The sequence below is a fragment of the Oryx dammah genome, unplaced genomic scaffold (assembly GCF_014754425.2).
Source record: "Oryx dammah isolate SB20612 unplaced genomic scaffold, SCBI_Odam_1.1 HiC_scaffold_12, whole genome shotgun sequence".
NCBI lineage: Eukaryota > Metazoa > Chordata > Mammalia > Artiodactyla > Bovidae > Oryx > Oryx dammah.
In genome coordinates this window covers 29,288,394-29,307,208 of record NW_024070196.1, presented here as the reverse complement: position 1 = coordinate 29,307,208, position 18,815 = coordinate 29,288,394, and the positions used below count along the sequence as shown (strand labels likewise).

General features: G+C 42.2%; 3 pseudogenes; 1 reads left to right on the top strand and 2 right to left on the bottom strand.

The window, feature by feature from the left end:
* Window positions 1-497: 497 nt before the first annotated feature.
* Window positions 498-1,520, bottom strand: LOC120870958 (annotated as a pseudogene).
* Window positions 1,521-12,427: 10,907 nt separating this feature from the next.
* On the bottom strand, window positions 12,428-17,460 carry LOC120870952 (annotated as a pseudogene).
* LOC120870962 lies at window positions 12,591-14,264 on the top strand (annotated as a pseudogene).
* Window positions 17,461-18,815: the final 1,355 nt, after the last annotated feature.

Here is an 18,815-nt window from a genome sequence, read left to right as displayed (position 1 = left end):
TTTAAACGTCAACTGTACCTCAATAAAGGGCTTCCCTGGTGGCTAATGGTAGAGAATCTTCCTGCCAATGCAGGAGACATGGATATGATCCTGGGTCAGAAAGATCCCCTGGAGAAAGAAATGGCAACCCACTCTAGTATTCTTGCCTGGGAAATTCCATGAACAGAAGAAACTGGTGGACGACAGTCCATGGGGTTGCAAAAGGATTGGATACAACTTAGCGACTGAACAACAGGTACCTCAATAAAGCCTGTATTTTTTTTTTAAGTTGAACAGGAGAAAATTAAATACACAAAATCTCACATAGCCTGACATTCAGATATTCCCTGTAGTTGTCTAAGAGATTTCAGAATCAATCACAAATGGGAGGATGGCAATTACAAAAACTGAAGGCCTGGTGTCATGGGCATAATTTTGATTTCAACTTCCAGGACACTGAAGCTTAAAGACTTACCTTAAAGACTTAGTTGTTGTTTTAGTCACTAAGTCATGTCCAATTTTTTTTTAAATTGAACTTGAAGATGTATATTGGGTTCTATTTTTGGTGGAAAAAAGGTCCCATATGTTATTTAGCACAACCTTGTGAAATACACAAAGTGATACTGGGGAGGAGCATTTTCTCCTCCTAGTCCGTTTCTGAGGACTAAATCATGAACTGCCCCACTGGAGGAAGCCTTCCTGCAGTGGGTGGGCACCAAGTCTAATGTTCATTAATTTTCTCCTTTCAGCAACTCCCCATTTTCTTTCAGTTCCTTCATGATGTCCAGTCCTCCAACAAGCTCCCGCTTCACATACAGCTGAGGGCATGTTGGCCAACTGGAGTAAGCTTTTAATCCTTGCTGAACTTCTTCATCCTCCAGTATATCAGATGTCTCATATTCAACCCAGTACTATATAATACTTCCAGAATCTGTATGCTGAAGCCACACTTAGCTTCCTGTTTGTTTCCTTTCATAAAGAGCATCAGAGAAGCTTTATTTGTCCTTACTTTGAGCTTTTCCTCTAACTTGGGGGCTTTGGGGCAAATTGTACCTAGTTCTTTAGATGCTTCTAGCTCCTTAACTATATCAAGTCCTCCTATGAGCTCTCCAGAAACACAGAGCTGGGGATAGGTGGGCCAACTGGAATAGGTTTTGAGGGCCTGACGAACTTCATCTGAGAAGATGTGGAAACTGCTAAACTGAATATTATGTTTGCTAAGAATTTCCACCATCTACTTGCTGAAACCGCAGCACGGCTCCTGAGGTGTCCTTTCATGAATAGCATGCAGGGGGCAGCAAGAAATAACTTCTGCAGGGGCAGGTTGAGGTCTTCCTTCAGGGGCTCACTACCACTGGTTGAGAAGGAGCCACTAGACGCATGTTGCTGAACTTTTTTGCTCAACTCTGGGGCCATGGGCACCATCTAATCAGTAGATTTTCTGAGAATTCTTGAAAAACAGGAAGGTGGGAACATAACTAATTTCATATTTTTCAGATACTTCAGGAACAGTTTCTGCTTCCAATTTCACGAATGAAACTTGTGGGAGCTCTTTGGTGAGCTCTGCCATCATGTCGTTCCTCTGAGCACACTGAGCAGCTCATGGTGCCCAGAAATGGACCACAAGAAAGGACTTGGCTCTGAGGCACAGCAGCTCCTCAAACTGCCAGGCTGAGCCGACCTCTACCACGGCTGCCACCACCTCAGTCACCCCTTCTGCCATGCTGCCCATCATGTCCAACTCTTTGCAACCCCATGGACTGTAAGCCCTATGGTGGAAACACTATGTATATGCCCCAAATCTATGAGATTCACTTTGTATTCTGTTTGTTTGTTGTTGTTGTTGTGTGTGTGCGCGCGCGTGTGTGTGTGTGTTGGCCTTACCACTCAGCATGCAGGACCTTAATACCCTTGACCAGGGATGGAACCTGTGCCCTCTGCATTGGAAGCACAGAATCTTAACCACTGGATTGCCAGGGTCCCTTTAAATTGTACTCTTTGTTGAATGTACCATTTTATGTAATAGCTTGAGTAAATCAAGTGCATTGTTCAGATCTTAGATATAGGAGTTGTATAGAACTTTATATGCCACTTTGAGAGAAGGCTACGGATGAGGAAATTTTAAATTGATTGAATTTAAATCAAACTCACTTTTCTGGAATTGACTACAATTATGGTTTCAACTACCAGAGTTGTATCAGTTATCTAGTGTGCATAACAAATCATCCCACGTTAATGGCTTAAAAAGCCGTCATTCATTTGCTCACAGTTTCTGTTGGTTGGCATTGGCCCAGACCTAGCTGGAGAGGCTCTTCTGCCATTCTTGCCTGAGGTCACTTTCGGAACTGCAGTTATCTGGGGATTGCATGAGACTAGACCATCCAACGTGGCCTCATTAATAAGTCTGCTGCCTCAGATGGGACATTTGGGCCTCTTTCTCCACAGTCTTCTTCACAGAATGGTGGAAGCTTTCTAAAAAGATAAGAGCAGAAGCTGTGAGGCCTCTTGAGGTCAAGACCAGAAGTCACTTGGCCCTTCTGCTACATTCTGTTGGTCAAAGCAAGTCTCAGGACCCTTCCGTATTCAGGGAGTACAGAAATGAATTTCACCTCAGTGTGAATAGCTACAAAGAACTTGGGGCCACTTTACATCCATTATGAAGGGAAATGCAAGTTCAAAATAGAGATTTAATTGGGTTATAGGTTTATAGGAAAAAAAGAAGTTTTATATATTATATTCTTGATTATATGGTTTGAATATGTAACTGCTCCATTTGGTCTCAAAGGGGCTGTGTTGAACAGAGTGTTCATGTCTTTGTGAGGTATATTTTGACAGGATTGAGAGCTTGCAGAGAGGGTGTCTTCCTGACTCTTTGCAGTGAGTTATTTCTTGGCTGCCTCAGCTCTTGGTAGATGCCCAGGTAAGAAACCCATCTTTAGAGCCCCGTAAGCTTAGGCCCTGTTTTGAGGGGATATGCAAAGAGTATGGGGCTTCCCTGGTGGCCCAGTCTGTAAAGAATCAGTCTACATGCAGGATGATCCCAGAGACAGGAATATCCCCTGGAGAAGGAAACGACAACCCACTTCAGTATTCTTGCCTGGGAAATCCCATGGATAGAGGAGCCTGGCGGGTTAGAGTCCTTAGGGTCACAAAGAGTCTCAGATACAACTTAACAACTAAACCACCACCACCACATAAAGAGTATGACTTTTGAATAGCCTAGGGTCATAATTTATCTAAGTTCTAAAAAGGGTAAAACTTTTGTGAAATTATCTTTTCTTTATGTGAAGTTCACAGTATATGATTTGTTTTAGCAAGGTAAGGCCTGGCTGAAGGTAAATGCAATGGAAGTCCTGGTGACTGCCAAGTTAATGCACAGGCACAAAGCCGGCGGAGAGGGAAATGTTAAACACTCTTATTTCAAATATCACATCCAAAATGACAAAGGGCAGGGCAGAGTTGGAGTCTGGAATATCCTCTGAAAAATCAATGTGGAAGAGCTTGTAGTTTACACCAGGAATCTTTCCTGTGATCTTCTCACGAAAATAAAAGTTTCTGCTCTTAGAAATGAAGGCAGGGGAAGAATTCTTAATTTGAAAAATGCTATTTTGGCCCTTTCCTCTCTTTGAGTTGCCTTTCCTTCTGCCTCAACACATCAGATCAGTCCTATCTCCCCCAGGAATCTCTGGGAACTCACATCTGGTGTATGAAATGGATTTGGACTCTGTATTTCTGCCAAGTTAGACAAACGTGAGCACTGCAAGATGTGGGAGGCAAAGGAGGCAACTGTTTGCTCCCGCACCATTTTAACTTTCCTCCAGACTCTCAGCTCTCACATTCACAGTGCCATTTGTAAAAGTGAAAATTCAGTGTCTTTGCTGGGCCCACTTGAGTGTTCCATCCTTTTCCTTTGCTAGCTATATTTGTATGAAGAGACACACCATTCAATTATTTAGCCTTGGGATCCACTTGAAAACTCTCACCAGGACTCAGACTTTTGTTCTTCTTTCTTCTAAGGCACTATATACATTTTTCGTCCTCTGAGCACCCTGGCAAGTGTGCTGACAGTGATGTTATTCTCTCAAGAGTGCAAACAGTGTTTTCTGCCTGACCATGACTTCACACTCTGTCTCTCACTGAGGCCTGGTCAGGCAAGCTGTGGGTACACTTCTTGAGAAGGCTGACTGTTGTGAAAAACCTTTGCCACATAAACAGAAGTAAGGATTGGGTCTTTCAGAGATGATTGCCAGCAACTTTTCTCTTATAACCTCTAGAACACCATTGCATCAGTTCAGACTTGTGACTGGGAAGAAATATCAGTTCAAAGACTTAATTGGCTAAGAATGAGGAGTACTTTGCAGCTTGGTGGATGGCAAAAGAACAGAATGCCCCAGGAGCATCTGCCTTGTTTCCCAATATTTAGAGGATTCACAGACTGACTAGTCTGACTCAGACTCATAAAGGTGAGTTTTCCACGGAGGAAGCTAGAGTGAGCCTCACCTTAGGTCTTCTGCCTTTTGTAGTACTCTCAGGGGCTTCAGTATTTCTGTATTTAACCTATCAATAAAAAGTAAGTATTGCTTTACCACAAACCTAATTTAGCTAAAATTATTTATTCATTTGTTCATTAATATTTATAAGCAGATACTGTCCTAGGGCTAGAGACACAAAGATAGATAAGACAGAATTTCTGCTCCTAAGAGTTAATGTCGTAGAGTGAGGATCTAAGAGAGGGAAGTGGGAGAGATATAAAACTAGATGCTGATAATACAGAACCCTTTCCCCCACTTTTTTATAATGTGAAAATATACTCTCTTCTGCTATGGCAAGTAAAGGTTTAATTGATTCATTTATTTAATCAGCAAACATTTGCCAATTGCCTGCTTTGCACTAGGAACTGTATCAGATGCCGTGTCTACTTAAAGAACAGCCTGAGGGTAACATAAGGAAGATCGAAGCAGCGGCCTCTCTCTCCTCCCTTTGCCCTCTCCCTGGCCCTCTCACCTGGCCCTCTGCGGTGGGCGCCGACAGCACCAGATGAGGTGGCAGCACTTCCTAACCTTTTTTGGGTCCAAAAGAGGAGATACCCTCAAAGGGGAACTTCAAAAAGAAGTAGAACTGCAGTGTAAACATCACCTTCAACCATGCCAATCATTTGCCCTCCCTCGCTTTTCTTTAAACATACATGCTGCTTCATTCAAGGCAGTGAGGCAGCAACTCAAATGGAAGAAGGGAAAAATAGAACAGTCAGAGTATGGTAGCTTTGCCAAAGACTGCTTACATCTTAGATGAGTCACCACCTTTAGTAAATGAAAACCAAGCCTCAAAAATGAATGGAGGCTACATAGGGTAGTAATGGGTATGACCCAGATAAGGGCGGAGTCTTATCTCCTTCTCCACTTGATACCCAGTGAAGACATCTACAAATATTTCCATAATGCTTTTTAGTTCACCAAGCACTTCCCTCCCCCACCCCGAGGCCCCAGATACGTTAGTTCACTGAACCATACAGAAAAAGAGAAGAACTATTTGGGTAAATAAATGTAGATATTTCTTTTAGGAACTGAGGAGTAGATTGAAATCACTACATGGAAAATGAGACTTGAAATAGCTGAAAAAAGAAGAGGTAGATTTTATTTGTAATATTACAGAAATATTTCCAAAATACATGAGTGGGTTAAACAAATTAAATATTTTTTTTAAATTTAGCTGGGCCAGGCCTTAGTTGTGGCATGTGGGATCTTTAGCTGGACTCTTAGTTGTGACATAGGGGAATCTAGTTCCCTGACAAGGCATTGAACCTGGCCCCAGTGTTGAGAGAACAGTCTTAGCCACTGGGCCTCAAGAGAGTCCCTGTTCTAAACAAATTTGCAAAGTAACATACAGTAGTAGGATACCATATATGGTTTTCAAAAAGGAGGTGAAATGATAATAGCTAGGGTTTCCCTGGTGGCTCTGACAGTAAAGAATCTCCTTGCAACGCAGGAAACCTGGATTTGATCCCTGGGTCAGGAAGATCCCCTGGAGAAGGGAATGGCTATCCACCCCAGTATTCTTGCCTGAAGAATTCCATGGACAGAGGAACCTGGCAGGCACAGTCCATGGGCTTGCAAAGAATCAGGATGTGACTGAATGACTAACACACAGATGATACTTTGTAGTGCTTACTATGTGCCACACTGGACACCGTTCTCCAAGCGCTTTACGTAGGGGAACTCACTGACACTCAAAACATCTCCATGACTTGGGTACTATAATTATCATTCCCATATTACAGACTTGAAAACAGTGAAGTTGAGTGTCTTGCCTAAAGTCGCAAAGCTAGGATTTAAACCCAGGGCAGTTTGCCTTTGGATTCTGGAACTTAAGTTTTGCAATATTTCCACAGGAACAGCTAAATGAATGTAAATGCTTAGGAAAAAAGATCAGAAAGATATATGCTAAACTGAAAATCATGGTTGTCTTTGGAAAGAAATCAGGAATGGGAGACTGGGCAGGTCAAATATTCCATTAGCTACAATGCTTGAGGGTTTTGTTTCTCCCCAAAGATATTTCCCCCAGGATAATGATTTCAGATTACTTCTGTTAAATTAATGTAAAAATTATTTTAAAAAATCTTGTGGTCAGTGGAAGTGATTTTGCATAAAATCACTAGATTACGCTCTTCTCCTAAATTTCACATTGACTTTGGTATCTTTGGGAGTAGAAGCGTTAATTGTGTTAATCTTTCCTCTTTGTCCATCTCATAACCTCTGATGGAATCTTATTTCAGAGATTAGATAAAAAGCTATTTCAGGTTTTGTCTGGAACAATGGGATGCATATTGGTGAAAGTATTATATTTCATGGCTGAAGTATCTTTCAGAGATATTTCAGAAACTGAAGCCCAGGTAGCCATATCAGATCAAGTGTTAAGTATTGAACTAAATCAAGAAGGGATTTGTCATTTAATTACAAAAACGAAGTAGGACTTTTAAAGTCTCATGCTGCTACTGCTGCTAAGTTGCTTCAGTCGTGTCTGACTCTGTGCGACCCCGTAGACGGCAGCCCACCAGGCTCCCCCGTCCTGGGATTCTCCAGGCAAGAACACTGGAATGGGTTGCCATTTCCTTCTCCAATGCATGAAAGTGAAAACTGAAAGTGAAGTCACTCAGTCGTGTCTGACTCTTAGAGACCCCATGGACTGCAGCCTACCAGGCTCCTCTGTCCATGGGATTTTCCAGGCAAGAGTACTGGAGTGGGTTGCCATTGCCTTCTCTGTTAAAGTCTCATATGTACTAATAATTAGAAAATAGTAGTGTGTTAGAGTTCTCCAGAGAAACAGACCAATAGGAGATACAGACAGAGGTATGTCTAATCTTCGAATACAGATCTAAATCTTTGGGGAATTATAGATATCTATATATCTATATCTTCTCTCTAGACAGATAGATAGATAATGAGAGAATCAGAATTGGCTTACACATTTGTGGGGACTGGTGAGCCTGAAGTCTTCATGGTTGACCAGCTAGAAACTCAGGTAAAAGTTGATACATTCTTGAGTCTGAAGTCTACAAGGCAGGTCAGCAGGTTGAAAACTCAGGCAGGGTTTATACTGATATGTTGCAGTCTTGAGGCAGAACTGCTTCTTTTTTGCAGAAACCTCATCTTCAATTTATTGGATGAGGCCTACCCTCATTATAGAGAGTAATCTGTTTTACTTCAAGTCAACTGACTTGTAAATGTTAATCACATAACACAAATACCTTCACCGCAACATCTAGACTACTGTTTGACCAAACAACTGGGCATCATAGACTAGCCAATTTGTGTGCATGTGTGTACATGCTCAATCATATCCAACTCTTTGCGGACCCCATGGTCTGTAGCCCCACCAGGCTCCTCTGTCCATGGAATTCTCCAGGCAAGTATACTGGAGTGGAATACTTGGAATATTGGAATACTGGAATACTTCCTATTCCAGGGGAATCTTCCCAACCCAGGGATTGAACCTGCGTCTCTGGTGTCTCCTGCATTGGTAGGCAGATTCTTTACCACCATGCCACCTGGGAAGCCCCAGCCAAGTTAACACAGTTAACCATCATGAGTAAAGTCTAATTTGAACTAAATTCTGACTGCTCAAAAATATGTTAGAGATATGCCAGTCTAGTGATTTTTTTTTTCATTAAAAAAAATCTTTATTGAATTGTTACAATACTGCTTCTTTTCTGTTGTTTCCTTTTTTTAAATTTATTCATTTTTTAATTGAAGGATAATTGATTTACAGAAAGTCTAGTGATTTTTTCACTTAGGATGACTGAAGTTCTAATTTGCTTTAAAAGATTCAGTCATTTGAAAAAAAACATTTGAATAGTGCATTTGCAATATATTTAGCTATTCTAATCACCAGTTTTGCTTAACACAAACTAGGTTGTGAGATAATTCTGAATTATTTCATGGCAGTTGAAATAAGGTCAACTAAAACAATGCACACAAATCTGTGAAGCTAACAGTAAACACACTGAACTCATTGCTATAATCATGCATTTTCACATTTGGTCTTAGTTAAAGATAGCTAGCCTAGATACAATGCGACTATGCTTCACAGTGAAACTGGTCAGTAATTAATAAAACCACTCACTTCTCTCTGACATCTCATCTGCAAGTTACACAAATGGTTAACTAAGTTACGCAAATGATTTCAGGATAATCTCAACCTGAATCTGGATTCTAAATAAATTATGAGTTGGGCATTTGAGAATATTAATATAAGTGGATCTGTTGCCCCTGGCATTATTGCTGAAGTTTAGTATTGCCTTGATGCTCTGTTAGTAAACACATCAATTCTTTGTTACTGGTAAACTGAAGAAAAACTAGTGTCATTAGAATTATCAATTTAATTAACAAAAGGTTGTTACCTTCAGATAAGAACAAAATTATATACCACTTAAAAGACATTTAAATGTCTTCCTACCACTGCAAAGGAAGGAATAGTGTGTAGTATATGCCATGGAGTTGGTGGCATTTGTCTTATTTCTTATCTGTGAGATAGGTATTATTAGTCTCTCTGAAGAGACTAACAGGAAAATTGTTGCTGTTCAGTTGCTTAGTCGTGTCCAACTCTTTGTGACCCCATGGACTGCAGCACACCAGGCTTGCCTTTCACCATCTCCTCAAACTCAAATTCGTGTCCATTAAGTCGGTGATGCCATCCAACCATCTCATCCGCTGTTGTTCCCTTCTTCTCCCGCCTTCATTCTTTTTGAGCATCAGGAGTCTTTTCCAATGAGTCGGGCTTTTGACAGTGGTCAAAGTATTGGAGCTTCAGTTTCAGCGTCAGTCCTTTCAATGGATATTCAGGGTTGATTTCCTTTAGGATTGACAGGTTTGATCTCCTTGCAGTCCAAGCGACTCTTGAGAGTCTTCTCTAGCACCAGTGTTGGAAGGCATCAATTCTTTGGGGCTCAGCCTTCTCCATTGCCCAGCTCTCACATCTGTACATGACTACTGGAAAAACCTCCATTGCCCAGCTCTCACATTCATAAAGCTTTGACTATATGGACCTTTGTATGCAAAGTAATATCTCTGCTTTTTAATATGCTGTCTAGGTTGGTCATAGCTTTTCTTCCAAGGAGCAAGTGCCTTTTAATTTCATGGCTGCAATCACCGTCCACAGTGATTTTGGAGCCCAAGAAATTAAATTCTGTCACTCTTTCCATTGTTTCTCCATCTGTTTGTCATGAAGTGATGGGACCAGATGCCATGATCTTTGCTTTTTGAATGTTGAGTTGTAGGCCAACTTTTTCACTCTCCTCTTTTCCCTTCATCAAGAGGCTCTTTAGTTTCTCTTCGCTTTCTGACATAAGGGTGGTGTCATCTGCATATCTGAGGTTATTGATATTTCTCCTGGCAATCTTGTTTCCAGCTTGTGCTTCATCCAGTCAGGCATTTCACATGATGTACTCTGCATATAGTTAAATAAGTAGGCTGACAATATACATCCTTGATGTACTCCTTTCCCAATTTGGTACCAGTCCATTGTTTCATGTCCAGTTTTAACTGTTGTTTCTTGACCTGTATACAGGTTTTTCAGGAGGCAGGTCAGGTGGTCTGGTATTCCCATCTCTTTAAGGATTTTCCACATTTTATTATGATCCACACAGTCAAAGGCTTTAGCATAGTCAGTGAAGCAATTGTTCTGGAATTCTCTAGCTTTTTCTAAGATCCAGTGGATGTTGGCAATTTGATCTCTGGTTCCTCTCCCTTTTCTAAATCCAGCTTGTACATCTGGAATTTCTTGGTTCATATACTGTTGGAACCTAGCTTGAAGGATTTTGAGCATTACTTTGCTAGCATGTGAAATGAGTGCAATTGTGCAGTAGTTTGAACACTCTTCGGCACTGCCTTTCTTTAAGATTGGAATGAAAATTGACCTTTTCCAGTCCCGTGGCCACTGCTGAGTTTTCCAAATTTGCTGACATATTGAGTGCAGCACTTTAACAGCATCAGTATTTGAAATAGCTCAGCTGGAATTCCATCTAGCTTTGTGTGTAGTGATGTTTCCTAAGGCCCAGTTGATTTCACACTCCAGGATGTCTGGCTCTACGTGAGTGATCATACCATTATAATTATCTGGGTCATTAAGATCTTTTTTGTATAGTTCTTCTGTGTATTCTTGCCACCTCTTCTTAATGTCTTCTGCTTCTGCTAGGTCCATACCATTTCTGTTCTTTTTTGTGCCTATCTTTGCATGAAATAGTCCCTTGGTATCTCTAATTTTCTTGAAATCTCTAGGCTTTCCCATTCTATTGTTTTCCTCTATTTCTTTGCACTATTGACTTAAAAAGCCTTTCTTATCTCTCCTTGCTATTCACTGGAACTCTACTTTCAAATGGGTGTATCTTTCCTCTTTTCCTTTGCCTTTTGCTTCTCTTCTTTACTCAGGTATTTGTAAGCCCTCTCAGACAACCATTTTGCCTTTTTGCGTTCCTTTTTCTTGGGGATGGTTTTGATCACCACCTCCTGAACAATGTTGTGAATCTTCATCCATAGTTCCTCAGACACTCTTGTCTATTAGATCTAATTCCTTGAATCTATTTGTCACTTCCACTGTATAATCATAAGGGGTTTGATTTAGGTCATACCTGAATGCCCTAGTGGCTTTCCCTCCATTCTTCAATTTAAGTCTTAATTTTCCAATAAGGAGTCAGCTCCCAGTCTTGTTTTTGCCGACTGTATAGAGATTCTCCATCTTTGGCTACAAAGAATATAATCAATGTATTGACCATCTGGTGATGTCTAACAGGAAAATTAAGTGAGTGAAGTGAAGTCACTCAGTCGTATCCGACTGTTTGCGACCCCACGGACAGTAGCCTACCAGGCTCCGCCGTCCATGGAATTTTCCAGGCAAGAATACTGGAGTGGGCTGCCATTTCCTTCTCCAGGGGATCTTCCAACCCAGGGATCAAACCTGTGTCTCCTGCATTGCAGACAGACCCTTTACCGTCTGAGCCACCAGGGAAGCCCTATAGGCTCATAAATTCAGAAACTTGCTCAAGGTCAGCAAGCAGCAGATTCTCTTCAAGGCCTAAACGCTTCCTCTAAGGCCCAGCTGAAGGAACTAAAATGTTTGCTCTGGTGTTTCTTTACATAACAAAGGTGACTTATTCCTATCTTATCTTGTGTTTGTCTCCTTTCTCACCTTTAGCACAGTACTAAGTGTAAAGGTCTTTCCCCACAAATAAGGCATTTCTTTCCAGGTGAGCGCAGCGGGTGGGACTGTTTTCAGTATGCTTTTATTACTTTGCAGTTTGTCTTTGGTTAGATCAAATTTAAACTTGTGTCTCGCCTTACCTGCCTTCTTCTGCATCACCACTGGAATAGACCAGGAGCTGCAATCAATGCCACAGTGATGGAAATGTTGCGGGTGGAGACCAGAGGGTATTGTAGGCGGGTGCAAACAACGCCCTGGGTGGGGTTTCAAGGCACTGATGAGTGTTTTTAGTTATAAGAGAAAAGGGAGTCCTCTCCTTTCCTCTGGTTTTCCTTTGCTCACCTCTTCAGTGAAGCCTGTAAGCTGTCATTCCTGCAAATTTTGTTTAAATAGGCACTCAGGTCAAAATTGCTCTATGGTGCTTGTGCCTTGATCTAGTCATGAAGACAAATCTGTATTTTGCTGTCATATAGGATTGCTAGATGTGAATAAGACTATATGGTTCTTCCCTTGAATTGTATTTATAAACTAAAGGGTACTAAAGATTATCTAGTCCAGTGATTTTCTCACACTTTTTTTAATAGCACAAAAACCTTTTCAAACTTATTTCTAAGCCTACAAACAAAACAAAGAAGAGGTGCTGCTCTGATGTAGCTCTTAGGCTCTTTTCTCAGTTCTCTCTCTTTTTTTTAAGTATGACGGACAAATGTATTTCTTTTTATTGTTTTCTCTAATGTATTTCAGAAACTGAAGTGTTTTATTTTATTCCACTGTTGGCCATTGTTTGAGCCCTACACGTAACTCCCTTTCCCTTCACCTCAAAGGGAGTGCCTTTGTATGTTGCTACGCATTCATCATTAGTGTAAAGATCAGGCTGGATCTGCTCCGAAATCGTCTTAGGATTTAGCTCCTTGTCATGGTAGGCAACCGCCGCCATGAATCTGACCGACAGTCTGCTGCGGAGCTTCCGCGTCGCCAAGGTGTTCCACGAAAACTCTGACAAGATCCACTGCTTTGACTTCAGCCCCAACGGGGAGATGGTCATCTCGAGCAGCGATGACAACTCCATCATGCTCTATGACGGCCAGGAGGGCAAACCAAAGAGAACCCTGTACAGTAAGAAATACGGCGTGAATCTCATCAGATACACTCATGCAGCAAATACAGTAGTTTAGGCTTCCCTGGTGGCTCAGACGGTAAAGCATCTGCCTACAATGTGGGAGACCCAGGTTCGATCCCTGGGTCGGGAAGATCCTCTGGAGAAGGAAATGGCAACCCACTCCAGTACTCTTGCCTGGAAAATCCCATGGATGGAGGAGCCTGGTAGGCGACAGTCTATGGGGTTGCAAAGAGTCGGACACGACTGAGCGACTTCACTTCACTGTGGTGTTGGAGAAGACTCTTGAGAGTCCCTTGGACTGCAAGGAGATCCAACCAGTCCATTCTAGACGAGATCAGTCCTGGGTGTTCTTTGGAAGGAATGATGCTAAAGATGAAACTCCAGTACTTTGGCCACCTCATGTGAAGAGTTGACTCATTGGAAAAGACTCTGATGCTGGGAGGGATTGGGGGCAGGAGGAGAAGGGGACAACCAAGGATGAGATGGCTGGATGGCATCACCGACTCAATGGACATGAGTTTGATTGAACTTCAGGAGTTGGTGATGGACAGGGAGGCCTGGCGTGCTGGGATTCATGGGGTCACAAAGAGTCGGACACAACTGAGCGACTGAACGGAACTGAACAGCTCTAACCAGAGACGATACTGTTCGTTACCTGTCCTTGCATGACCTCAAATATATCAGGTACTTTCCTGGACATTGCAAAAGGGTGGTGGCCTTGTCCATGTCACCTGTGGATGACGCTTTCATTTCTGGGTCTCTTGGTAAGACCATTCGGCTCTGGGATCTCCGCTCTCCTAACTGCCAGGGTCTCATGCATCTACAGGGCAAGCCAGTTTGTTCTTTTGATCCAGAAGAATTAATTTTGCTGCAGGTGTCAATTCTGGAATGGTCAAACTTTATGATCTTTGCTCTTTTGATATGGGGCCATTTGCGACATTTAAGATGCAGTATGATTGGACTTGTGAGTGGACAGGGCTTAAGTTCAGCAATGATGACAAGCTCATCCTCATCTCCACCAATGGCAGCTTCATCCGTCTGATTGATGCATTCAAGGGAGTGGTGATACATGTTTGGGGGTTATGCTAAAAGCAAGGCTGTCACATTGGAGGTCTCATTTACCCCAGACTCCCAGTTTATTATGATTGGCTCAGAGGATGGCAAGATCCATGCTGGAATAGAGAGAGTGGTATAAAAGTAGCTGTATTGGATGGCAAACACACAGGCCCCATTACCTGTTTGCAGTTCAACCCCAAGTTCATGACCTTTGCCAGCGCTTGTTCTAACAAGGCCTTCTGGTTGCCCACCATTGATGACTGACCTGCATGGTGCTTGGCTGTTTTCTGTACAGTGAGGGGTGGCAAGTAGGAAAAAACTCAGAGGGGACTAAGATAATAGTGGGATTGGATCATTTGACTGGACTGGAGAGCATCCTTCCACATGGCCTTCCCAAGAATGTGCTATATATCTGCTCAAAAGAAGAAAGTTACTTTGCCGAGCTTCTTACAAAAGTAATTCTGTCTCCAGAAACAGATCCATTAGGAGGTGCCAAGATTTCAACTTTCCCTGGTGAACTTTCACACATCACCATTGCCTGAGACAAAGTAAAACTACCGTCTGATTTTGCATCTGTTAAGAGGAACATTTTAGAACTAACACCCGAAAAAGATGTCCTTTTCATTATAGGGGACTGGAGTGCAAAAGTAGGAAGTCAAGAAACACCTGGAGTAACAGGCAAATTTGGCCTTGGAATGCGGAATGAAGCAGGGCAAAGACTAATAGAGTTTTGCCAAGAAAATGCACTGGTCATAGCAAACACCCTCTTCCAACAACACAAGAGAAGACTCTACACATGGACATCACCAGATGGTCAACACCGAAATCAGATTGATTATATTCTATGCAGCCAAAGATGGAGAAGTTCTATACAGTTAACAAAAACAAGACCAGGAGCTGACTGTGGCTTAGATCATGAACTCCTTATTACCAAATTCAGACTCAAATTGAAGAAAGTAGGGAAAACCACTAGACCATCCAGGTATGACCTAAATCAAATCCCTTATGATTATACAATGGAAGTGAGAAATAGATTTAAGGGCCTAGATCTGATAGATAGAGTGCCTGATGAACTATGGAATGAGGTTCATGACATTGTAAAGGAGAGAGGGATCAAAACCATCCCCATGGAAAAGAAATGCAAAAAAGCAAAATGGCTGTCTGGGGAGGCCCTACAAACAGCTGTGAAAAGGAGAGAGGCAAAAAGCAAAGGAAAAAGGAAAGATATAAGAATCTGAGAGTTCCAAAGAATAGCAAGAAGAGATAAGAAAGCCTTCTTCAGCGATCAATGCAAAGAAATCAAGGAAAACAACAGAATGGGAAAGACTAGAGATCTCTTCAAGAAAATTAGAGATCCCAAGGGAACATTTCATGCAAAGATGGGCTTGATAAAGGACAGAAATGGTCTGGACCTAACAGAAGCAGAAGATATTAAGAAGAGGTGGCAAGAATACATAGAATTATACAAAAAAGATCTTCACGACCCAGATAATCATGATGATGTGATCACTCATCTAGAGCCAGACATCCTGGAATGTGAAGTCAAGTGGGCCTTAGAAAGCATCACTACGAACAAAGCTAGTGGAGGTGATGGAATTCCAGTGGAGCTGTTTCAACTCCTGAAAGATGATGCTGTGAAAGTGCTACAGTCAATATGCCAGCAAATTTGGAAAACTCAGCAGTGGCCACAGGACTGGAAAAGGTCAGTTTTCATTCCAATCCCAAAGAAAGGCAATGCCAAAGAATGTCAAACTACCGCACAATTGCACTCATCTCACACGCTAGCAAAGTAACGCTCAAAATTCTCCAAGCTAGGCTTCAGCAATACGTGAACCGTGAACTTCTTGATGTTCAAGCTGGTTTTAGAAAAGGCAGAGGAACCAGAGATCAAATTGCCAACATCCGCTGGATCATGGAAAAAGCAAGAGAGTTCCAGAAAAGCATCTATTTCTGCTTTATTGACTATGCCAAAGCCTTTGACTGTGTGGATCACAATAAACTGTGGAAAATTCTGAAAGAGATGGGGATACCAGACCACCTAACCTACCTCTTGAGAAATCTGTATGCAGGTCAGGAAGCAACAGTTAGAACTGGACATGGAACAACAGACTGGTTCCAAATAGGAAAAGGAGTACGTCAAGGCTGCATATTGTCACCCTGCTTATTTAACTTATATGCAGATTACATCATGAGAAATGCTGGACTCGAAGAAACACAAGCTGGAATCAAGATTGCCGGGAGAAACATCAATAGCCTCAGATATGCAGATGACACCACCCTTATGGCAGAAAGTGAAGAGGAACTAAAAAGCCTCTTGATGAAAGTGAAAGAGGAGAGTAAACAAGTTGGCTTAAAGCTCAACATTCAGAAAACTAAGATCATGGCATCTGGTCCCATCACTTCATGGGAAATAGATGGGGAAACAGTGGAAAGAGTGTCAGACTTTATTTTGGGGGGCTCCAAAATCACTGCAGATGGTGACTGCAGCCATGAAATTAAAAGATGCTTACTCCTTGGAAGAAAAGTTATGACCAACCTAGATAGCATATTCAAAAGCAGATACATTACTTTGCCGACTAAGGTCCATCTAGTCAAGGCTATGGTTTTTCCTGTGGTCGTGTATGTATGTGAGAGTTGGACTGTGAAGAAGGCTGAGTGCTGAAGAATTGATGCTTTTGAACTGTGGTGTTGGAGAAGACTCTTGAGAGTCCCTTGGACTGCAAGGAGATCCAACCAGTCCATTCTGAAGGAGATCAACCCTGGCATTTCTTTGGAAGGAATGATGCTAAAGCTGAGACTCCAGTACTTTGGCCACCTCATGCGAAGAGTTGACTCATTGGAAAAGACTCTGATGCTGGGAGGGATTGGGGGCAGGAGGAGAAAGGGACAACAGAGGATGAGATGGCTGGATGGCATCACGGACTCGATGGACATGAGTCTGAGTGAACTCCGGGAGATGGTGATGAACAGAGAGGCCTGGCGTGCTGCGATTCATAGGGTCACAAAGAGTCGGACACGACTGAGCGACTGAACTGAAGAGGAACATGCTTCACCAGGCCACTGACCACTGTTCTTGGGGCTCCAACATCTACTTCATCTACATACAAAGAATCTGTATCAGGGTGTTTTCTGGCTGATGAAACACCCAATTTGAAGATCCAGATGGGGAAACATCAACAGGCTTAGAGTCAGCTACTGGTTGCTGTTTTTCTCTTTTCTCTCCTTTCTTCAGTTTTCTCTTTCATCTTTTCTTCTCCTCCTCCTCCTATTTTATTTGCTCTTTAGCACCAGAAGATATGGTTGTTATTGGTATAGATTGTATCTCATTTTCAGAAACTGCAGACTCAGCTTTTAGTGGAGTACCAGATGGAAATGGTGTTTTACTCCATTCTGAATTTCTGCCTTAATTACCTCATTTTAGTCCTTCTTCTTCAATTTAGCATTTTCAACTTGAAGCTTCTTCTCTTCTCTCAAAGTTGTCTGCAAAATTTCTTTCTCCTTTATTAGAGCAATTTGCTGCTTCAATAATTTGATCTGCTTCTGCACCTTTCTGCTACAATCACTTCAGAACAGCATCACTGTTGCCATTTTGCCAAGAAATGGTAGAAAATCATGTATCAGTGGACTGAGGCACCTCAGCAGCCTCAGCTGGGAGTGGGTAAGGAGTGCCTCCCCTCAGTCCCTAATATTTCCTTGGAGCCCTCATTTAAAGTTATTGATTTAGTCTACCCTCTCATTTTATGAACTTAACAAAAAATTCTGAACAAATATTATGTGTCTAGCTAGCACTGTGCCAAGTTTAGAAAAAGTGTGCTTAGTCGCTCAGTCCTGTCTCTTTGTGACCCTATGGACTGTAGCCCACCAGGCTCCACTGTCCATGGGGGTTCTCCAGGCAAGAATACTGGAGTGGGTTGCTATGCCCTCCTCCAGGGGATCTTCCCAACCCAGGGATCAACCCTAGGTCTCCCATATCGCAGGCAAATTCTTTACTGTCTGAGCCACTAGGGAAGCCCAAGAATACTGGAGGGGGTGGTCCATACATTCTCCAGGGGATCTTCCCAACCCAGGAATTGAACCAGGGTCTTCTGCATTTCAGGTGGATTCTTTACCAGCTCAGCTACCAGGGAAGCCCTTAGGAAAAACACTGGGCCTAAAATATGGGTATGCTCTGGTCCCTGGTTTATCAGGGAAGGCAGATGATTACAGCACAATATTCAGTGATACAAAATTACCTGTGAACCTTGAAGCCATGGAACTGGGGCTCTCTAATTCAGTCTGGGGGCAATGAGTGTGAGCCTGAGTCTCTATGACTGGGCCAATTAACTAGGAGGGCAGTTAAAACTTGGAAATGTGTGGGGAAGAGTATAATATAGACTGAAAAATGGAGTGGATAAGTAGCTAGAGGTATATTCTGGAAGCTACTAGTCATTTTATGTAATAGTTCTGTAGGAACTGATGAAGAGGCCTAAGCCCTCCGTCTTGAAATTAAAAGTCAGGTGTTGTCACTTAAGGCCTTGAGGTACGGAAACAGAGGTCAAATTTATTTCAGATTGCCAATAGGGACAATGACCTTGATAAGAACTAGTAGAGAGGTAGGAAGACAAGCCAGGAGAGTCAAGAGCAGTAGCTCTCTGATAAGAAAACAGGAGAGCAGAGGCAAGTCTGGGAGGAAAAGGATGCATTCACGTTGAGGTTCCAAGTACAGATGTCCAGCATGATCAGATGGGTGTCTAAGGGGAAAAGCCTAAGTGGTTACGACTCCAAGCTTTTACTGCTGACAGTGCAAGTTTAACCACTCGTCAGGGAACTAAGACTCCACAAGCCTCTTAGTGCAGCCAAATAATAAAAAGAGATGTGGGAAGATTAGTTTAAGAGATTAAATTAAGAGATTGCTTAAACTAATTTTGCTTCTCATTTTCTTAATCTTTTTCTGTATACTAAACATATATTACTTTTATAAATGGGAAAA